The sequence below is a fragment of the Myotis brandtii genome, unplaced genomic scaffold (assembly GCF_000412655.1).
Source record: "Myotis brandtii unplaced genomic scaffold, ASM41265v1 scaffold727, whole genome shotgun sequence".
NCBI classification, from domain to species: Eukaryota; Metazoa; Chordata; class Mammalia; order Chiroptera; family Vespertilionidae; genus Myotis; species Myotis brandtii.
Genome location: NW_005370872.1, coordinates 395841 through 403318, shown reverse-complemented (window position 1 = coordinate 403318; position 7478 = coordinate 395841). Strand labels below are relative to the sequence as shown.

The window sequence follows — 7478 nt, the reverse complement described above, 5'->3', positions numbered from 1 at the left end:
GGCGCGCAGGGCTGCGGCCTCACTGGGCTCCCGGCCCGGATCCCTGGACTTGCTGTTTCCCTCGGAGCCCCCTGAACTGCTGGGCGTAGAGATTTGTTGCAGTGTCGCCTATCATCCTGGATTTGTGGGTGCCTGCGGCTCGGCGCTCCACCCGACTCCGTGCGCTCGGCGTGGGGCTCCGGGCTCCTCTGTCGCTTGATGTCGAGCCAGGTGAGTGTCTGGGGAAGCTTTGAGCTCGAGGCCTCCGTCTTTAAAAAGGGTCCTTTGGAGGGAGCCCGAACCTAACCTGAGCTCCCTTCCAATCAGTGCAATTTCAAATCTCCAGGCTCGTTCATTCCAGTACCGGCTAATTCTGGTTTGGCAGAAAAAAATTGCAGTCTCCTCACGTGCACACTCTTGTGGCCGGTCGTAGATTATAGCTTTGGCTGAGGCTCGCTAATGGCTCTGCACATTTTTATTACTGAAGGCGAGGACCTGAAACCGAACCCAAGATGCAGGTGAGAACAGGAGTATCTTCCATTGCTCTGAGATAGGAGACCCGTGATGCAAAAGACCCCCACCCAACTCTGGGCCATAAAATATGGCAGTTTGTAGGTGCAAGAGGAGGGCAGGACTGGCAGTATTCTTGGCCAAAAAGGACTGAAAAATCCCTTCTCCTTTGTCCCATGCTGGGTCCCACAGCTCCCTGCTTTTCCTCCAGTATCTGACGGTTTGTCGTTCCTTACCTTCGTTCATGGGCACCAGACACAAATTTCATTTCCACGTATGACTACCCTGTTCCCAACACAATGATTTGCCCATGGAAAAATTTTAATACCTGTGAGGTGAATGTTGGAATAAAGGAAGCCAGGACTATTTTACTGTAGTCGTTTCCTATTGCTGGTTGGTGTAATAAATTATCACAAACTCAGTGGCTGAAAACAGCACAGATTTATTATCTTGCAGTTCTGGAGGTTAGAAGTCTGAAATAGGTTCTAGCTGGCTAACCTCACGGTGTTGGCAGGGTTGTGTTCCTCCTGGCAGCTCAGGCAAGAGCCACCAGCTCCTCGGCTCATGGCCACTTCCTCTGTCTTCAAAGCCAGCAGTGTTACATCACTGTGTGCCTTTCCCCTATAGTCACACCACCTTCTGTCTCTCCTGTTCTCCCTCTTCTACTTTGAAAGGCTCTTGGGATTACACTGGGCCTACCCCCTGGTTATTGGGTTATTGGATAATCTAAATAATCCCCCTGTTCTAAGGTCAGCTGATTAGCAATCTTAATCCCACCTGTGACCTTAATTTCCCTTTGCCATGTAAGGTAACATACAGGATGCAGGGATTAGGCTGTGGCCATCTTTGAGAGACTGTTATTCTATCCACCCACAATTTCTTTCTTTCTTCCTTTCTCGTTTCTTCTTCTTCTTTTTTTTGCAAGAAAGAATAGTCACATGCATTTCACATCGCCACTTCTTATTTCAAATCTTGATTAAAAAATAATTGAGAACACTGAGAAATTGTGGCTAAGTGAGGACATTTTGATGAGGCACTGGGCTTATGGGTCCAAATGTTTTACGTTTGCTCATCAGAACATGAGCAATTAGGTGCTTAGTGTTCTCTTGGGCTGTCCTCCAATACCACTCATTTCAGCAAGGCTTTTGACGGCAAGTCAAGATTGGGGTTCCTGGCAAACATCTCAAATTCAGATGATTCATTTTGTTTTAAAAGAGGTGTGTAAGGCTTTTAAGTCTGTCCCCCCCCACCCCCCAGAAATCTGATAGATTTATTGAGGGATAATTGATATAATTAGAACTGCACATATTTAAATCTACAATTTGATGAGTTTTAGCATAAGTCTGTGGAACCATCACTTCAGATAACTCCAGAATTTTTCTTGTACCCTTTGTAATTCAGTCCTCGCTCCTCCACACCCCTAGGCAACCTCTCATCTGCTATCTGCAAAGCTTCTACCCTGAAAGGTACTTCACATCTAAAATGCCTCTCAGGCCCTGACCGGTTTGGCTCAGTGGATAGAGCGTTCAGCCTGCGGACTGAAGGGTCCTAGGTTCGATTCCCATCAAGGGCATGTACCTTGGTTTTGGGCACATCCCCAGTGGGGAGTGTGCAGGAGGCAGCTGAATTGATGTTTCTCTCTCATCGATGTTTCTACCTCTTTATCGCTCTCTTTCTCCCTTCCTCTCTGTAAAAAATCAATAAAGTATATTAAAAAATAAAATAAAATGCCTCTCAGGAGGCTTTTCTCCTCCCCAGCTTTACTGAGATGTAATTCACAAATGAAATTGCATACATTTGAAGTATACAATGTGATGATTTGATACACATATACATTGTGAAATGACTACCACAATCAGGTTGATAAACACATTCATCACTTCACATAGTTACCTTTTAAAAAATATATTTTTATTGATTTCAGAGAGGAAGGGAGAGGGAGAGAGAGATAAAAACATCAATGATGAGAGAGAATCATTGATCGGCTGTCTCCTACACACGTACCACAGGGGATAAGCCCGCAACCCAGGTATGTGCCCTGACTGGGAATTTAACCTGGGGAACTCTTGATTCCTGGGCTGACACTCAGTTGCCAAGCCACACAGGCCAGGCTAGTTACCTTTTTAGTGGTGAGAACGCTTAAGGCCTATTCTCAGCAAATTTCAAGAATACAATACAATAATAATATAGTTAATATTGTTAACTATAGTTACCATGCTATACATTCTATCCCCAGAACTTAACTGGAAGTTTGTACCCTTTGACCTACATCCCTCCATTTCCCCCATCCCTCAGCCCCTGGCAACCACCATTGTATTCTCTGTTTTTATGAGTTTGACTTTTGTTTTTAGATTCTACATATGAGTGAGATCATGCAGTCATCTCTGTCTAACTTGTTTCACTTAACATAATGTCTTACAATTTCATCCATGTTGTCACAAAAGGCAGGATATTCTTCTTTTTTTGGAGCTGAATAATATTCTATTGTATACAGATACCACATTTTCATTAGCCACAGATCCATTGACAGGCATTTAGTTGCTTCCATATCTTGGCTTTGTAAATAATGCTGCAATAAACATGGCGTGCAAGTGTATCTTCAAGATCCCGATTTTCCTTTCCTGTTAAAGGCTGTTCTGATAAATAATTTGTTTCATCTGTGCTACAACACAAACAAGTCTTGACATTATAATGATAAGTAAAAGAGGTTAGTGTTATGACCACACAGTGCATGATTCCATTTATAGGAGATGTCCAGAATAGGGACATCTATAGAGACAGAAGTAGATTAGTGGTTGCCTAGGGCTGCGGATGTTGGGCAGAGAATAGAGACTGCTAATGGGCATAGCGCTTGTTTCAGAGATGGAAATGCTCTAAAGGTGATTTTGGCAATGGGTTGTGCAAGTCTGTGAATATCCTAAAATTATTAAATTGTAAAAATACAGACCAAAACTAAACCAAAATCCAAATTTAAAATCTCCCCAAACTGACAAGTAGACCATAAATGAGCCAATCCTGAGTCTGGGTTATCATCTAAGTGTAATGCTGAGTCTACTTCTATGTGCCTAAAGTCCAAGATACAGTGAATCTTCCTTAAGCAATAATTTTTATGCAGTCATACTAGTATACATTTGTCTAATGCGTACACATAGAAGAGCCTACCTATTTTAAAGTTTATCAGACTATTTGCTGCTTCGTGGTACCTGCAACCTCCTCATTTGTCTTGCTGCCTGGACATACCTGTCAGATAGGCAGGCTGCAACAGAGCCCTCAAGTTTTCCTGAATATCTGCGGCATGAGATCCTATGGGAAGGCCATTGCTTTTCAATAGGGGTATTCTAAGCAAGATCATGAGAGAAATTCCAGCACTTCAGATTTGAATTTTCTTCCTGGTATAGGACCTCCCCAGATTTTATCTCAAAGCACACAGAACTACTGCCCCTAGTAGTTTCAGACCTACATTTACCAGGAATTCAAATTCTTAGAACAGATCAAGGTGATTAGATACAAAGCAAACTCAAAGACATGTTTCTGTCTTTACATTAGTCTTCAAGTTTTTTTACATTTTCCTTTCTGATAACCAGTATCCTCATGATTTCATAAGAGTAGAAGGTCTAAAAATGCCAGTTCTGTTACTAACTTGGAAATTAAACACTTTTTCACACATGGGTCTTAAAGAAATAAGGCTTGGTTCATGGGGGTTGTATTATAGTTTTGTTGATTAATATTATATATTATTTGTTTAACTTTTATGAAATCAGTGATGGTATTAGCAAATCATTAAAACTTTTTTTCTGCAGCTATAGATTTTTCTTCTTCTTTAAAAAACATTTTTTATTGATTTTAGAGAGGAAGAGAGAGTGAGAGAGAAATAGAAATATTAATGATGAGAGAGAATCATTATCAGCTGCCTCCTGCATGCCTTCCAGTGAAGACTGAGCCCATGACCCGGGCATGTGCCCTGACCAGGTTAATAGGTCGATGCTCAACCACTGAGTGACACCGGCCAGACTAGATTTTTCTTCTTTTATTTAATATTCATTTTCTTGCCCTAACCGGTTTGGCTCAGTGGATAGAGCGTCGGCCTGTGGACTGAAAGGTCCCAGGTTCGATTCCGGTCAAGGGCATGTACCTTGGTTGTGGGCACATCCCCAGTGGTGGGTATGCAGGAGGCAGCTGATAAATGTTTCTCTCTCATTGATGTTTCTGACTATCTCTCTCCCTTTCTCTCTGTAAAATATCAATAAAATATATTTAAAAATATTGATTTTCTTGAAAAGTTTCATGTAGATCAAATATTACTTTAAATGCTCTCAGGTTATTCAGTAATGGAAATGCCTGGTGAATCTTTCTGAGACTAGAAAAATCCTCATGTACTGATATATTTATATACTAAATATGTTTTATAGGTTAGGATTTAAATTTTATTATTTATCTTAAACTATACTATTTTTAACATATTTTGAGTGTCCAAAAATGGATCATTGGCATTAAACATCCATGCTCAATACTCAAAAGTCAACTGCACATCATATGCTTTGAGAATGTCAATCATAAATAGGATAAATTTGGGACTCCATGAATATGGGTGCGAAATATCTAGCACTTCCTCTTGTTAGGTGTGACCACAGTGTGGCCTTCTTTGCAATAACAAATGTTTCTAATGCAACCAGTTGAAGATATGAGATGTGGGTGCTGCAAATCTAAGAAAAAAAAAAGAAGACTTTGGTTGGAGTACTTGAACCATTCTCTTCTTGTGGGACAGGTTATATCTGGTAAAATTAATACAGGGTATTGTGAGATGATGTATAGTTTAAGGGAGACTTAGTAGACAGTTTCTTTTACTTTACACAGGAGGAAGGTAGTTCTCTTTTCTATGATCATTTTTGATGGATTTTGTATACTTCTACCCTGTACCTTTAAGACAAGCATAGGAAACCTATTAGCCAGAGCTCAATCAGAATGAGCTGCAGCTCTTCAGCCCTGTTATAACAGTATTCTTGAACCTCTGCTCTGTCTTGCCCTTGACTTTGGACTTCCTCCATTCTGTTTGCTACCTCACTCCTGTTGACTTGGCCTTGTGACTCAGGTCCCTAGTTTTTCTCTTCACCTTGATAGTAAATCTTCCAGCACCAGGCTGTTTTTGTAACATTGTTCACCAGGCCAGTTTTTCGTCTGGGTCTACCCTGGCTCCTTTGTCAGAGAAGATCAGATTATTTCAATGTATTGTGAAGGTTGAGGCCAGCATTAGGAAACTATTAGGATTGTGTAAACAGTGATTATGAAAATCAAGGAGCTGGCCTCTTCTCTTCCTGGTTGTGAAGTCGCAGAACCTCTATGACAGAGGCCGAGAACATGAAGTGCTTAGGTGTTCAAGTTGTGAGGGCAGTCATATTTGAGCTGGAAGCCCAGCTTCTCCCCTCTGCATCTATGTGATCTGGGCATGAGCCCTAGCATGGGTCTGACGACAGTACTCATCAAAGATTTATTGTGAGAATTAACTAAGATAATGCATAAGAAGCAGCATGCTTGGCATGTAGTGAGGGAACTTGTTTCTAAAGTAGCAGTAATGGTGTCATCCAAATCCATTCCACTTGGGAGAAAAAATTGCCTTACAGCAGAGCCTGTTTGAGAGGCATCATACATTAGTGGTTGAAAACATGCACCGTGGAGCTTCGTGGCCTGGATTCAAATATGAAGTTTCACCACTTATTTCACCTCTTAATGAGGTCACTAAGCATTTCTACATTTCATGTCATCTTCTGTAAAATGAGAAGTAGAAGAAAAAGGAGGAGAAGGAGGAGGAGAAAGAGGAAGCAAGTGTTATAAAGTAAAATGCAGTAGGCTGAGAGGAGTGAGGGGAGGGTTGCTGTGTTCTTTTGTACATTTAGGTTGGTCTTGACAAATGATGGAGTTGCTTTTCATTTCCACTTATTATAGGACACTTACTTTTAAAATAACACTTAAGTGAAATGCTGAGTTCATGTAAGAAAATTATCAGTAAATAATTGCTCAGGCAGATGCTATGCAAATAACTGACATTTGTCTGGCACTTGTTACTTTTAGGCCCTGTTAATGCTCAGCCTTGGCTGAACGTTAGAATCACCTGGGGAGTTTTCAAAATTCCAGATGGTCAAACCATACTCCAGGCCAACTGCATCAGAACAATGTGCCAAGCAACTGCCCACCCCCACCCCACAGGGGATTTGTTTTCTGGAGAAATTGAACTACAAAGTGTTCACACTCAGCTATCAGGCAGGACACAAGGTGTGGCTATGGATCAGACCTTGAGCTGGAAGACTGAGTGAAGTCTGCTCATTGGACAGAGACCCCCCCCAGCACTTTTCACCTGTCCAGACACCATCAATCTGGCTTATAGTTCTCAAACAGGAGACTGGAAGATCCTTTCTTGAAGAAATCGACTGGGTCTAAAAAGAGTAATTTGCCAATAATGATGTTTTAAGGATGCCCAATGAAAAAGTTGCCTCTCTACTCAATCATAACCAGCAAAACTTGCCCTTTGGCACATTCTTCCTTGCCCATGAGTTTCTAGTCAGCTTTCCAACAAAGGACTATAGGAAGAAAGTCCAAATATATGCACACTAAGTTAATTGCATTCTAAGAAGTTGGTTACAGCAGTGGAATTGAGGGATGGTCCAATCATGAATTAAGTAGGTCATACAACAGTAGTAGCTGGCAGGTGGTACCACTCACCTGGCCCATCACTGGTGTCTGCTGGCTAAGAATTATCAGTGTGCTGACAGTGAGCCTGGCACTGAGCTATCTCTGATGAGAAATGAGCTGTTTTACAGGATTCATGCCCATGCTATGCAGGCATTCTTGCTCTCTGTAGAAACTGGTATAGGAATGAACTCATGACCTAAACCATGCTAGTCACCCCCGTCCCAGCTCTTTGACTGTACCTGTTGGGAAAGAGGCATTCTCTGCTGGACTTGCAAAGCTGGTAGGACCCAAGCCTGAGACTGTCA

General features: G+C 41.8%; 2 protein-coding genes across 4 annotated transcripts in view; one reads left to right on the top strand and one right to left on the bottom strand.

Annotated features, from left to right (window-relative positions):
- The window catches only part of SLC16A14 (solute carrier family 16, member 14), a 32748-nt gene extending 32017 nt beyond the window's left edge, over positions 1 to 731 (bottom strand). The window contains exon 1 of the mRNA XM_014530196.1: positions 1 to 731. The gene's annotated coding sequence lies outside the window, so the exon portion shown is untranslated.
- Positions 1 to 7478, top strand: part of LOC106724117 (rhodopsin-like) — a 38143-nt gene that overhangs the window by 1389 nt on the left and 29276 nt on the right. Inside the window, exon 1 of one of the 3 annotated variants that reach the window (XM_014530198.1) lies at positions 146 to 210. The exons of the other annotated variants lie outside the window; for them this stretch is intronic. The gene's annotated coding sequence lies outside the window, so the exon portion shown is untranslated. Of the gene's footprint in view, positions 1 to 145; positions 211 to 7478 lie in introns of those variants that run through there. 3 annotated transcript variants of the gene reach the window in all.